The 740-nt window shown below is 58.4% G+C and overlaps 1 non-coding gene across 1 annotated transcript; it reads right to left on the reverse strand.

The window, feature by feature from the left end:
- Window positions 1-60: 60 nt before the first annotated feature.
- TRNAF-GAA (transfer RNA phenylalanine (anticodon GAA)) lies at window positions 61-133 on the reverse strand. Its single transcript has one exon. It is a non-coding gene; the product is annotated as a tRNA-Phe (tRNA).
- Between the last annotated feature and the right edge of the window lie 607 nt (window positions 134-740).

Below are 740 nucleotides of genomic sequence, written 5' to 3' on the forward strand. Positions count from 1 at the left end.
CGAACACAGCCACATCCCTCATTTACAGTCCTGAGCTCACAGACACCAAAACGCTCATCCTGCCGAAACCCGGGGTCGAACCAGGGACCTTTAGATCTTCAGTCTAACGCTCTCCCAGCTGAGCTATTTCGGCCGTCTACCCGCAGTCTTTTCTGGCCTCCCCCCCCTTCTGCAATCCTCGGGTTGGTTCAACCTTCGTTTCGGGTGGTTCTAGATTTCTTAAGTGTGACTGTCTAGTTGTCCGATATCTTCGCCGACCCAGAAAGACTCGGAGTCCACCGTCTTCCACGTGTGCGCGGGTTGATCCAGTTCCCGGCCGGGTGGGCGGGGGTGGCAGGTGGAGGAGGGGGCAGAGGAGGGGTGGGGGTCCCGGCGGGGCGTGGGTGGCAGGTGGAGGAGGGGGGCGGTGGAAGGTTGGCGGTCCCGGCGGGGGGGTGGGGGGATGGCAGGTGGAGGAGGGGGTTGGGAGAGGGGCGGTGGTCCCGGCGCGGGGGGTGGCAGGTGGAGGAGAGGGACAGAGGAGGGCGGTGGTGAGGTCAATCCTGGCAGCCTTTCGCTCCGCGGCATCCTGTGAGTAGACCCAGGCACCGCTCAGAGAATAAAAGAAACCAAAGGTAATACTTCTTGAGGTTCGTCATTTTTCTCTTCTTTTCGTCCTTTCGTCTCTCATTACCTCCAAAAATGCTGAGAAATTTTGATGATAGGGAACACTAACTTTGAACCCCAATTAAGCAAAATGT

The sequence above is a fragment of the Leptonychotes weddellii genome, unplaced genomic scaffold (assembly GCF_054177405.1).
Source record: "Leptonychotes weddellii isolate Sample4059 unplaced genomic scaffold, ASM5417740v2 HiC_scaffold_48739, whole genome shotgun sequence".
In the NCBI taxonomy this organism is placed as follows: domain Eukaryota; kingdom Metazoa; phylum Chordata; class Mammalia; order Carnivora; family Phocidae; genus Leptonychotes; species Leptonychotes weddellii.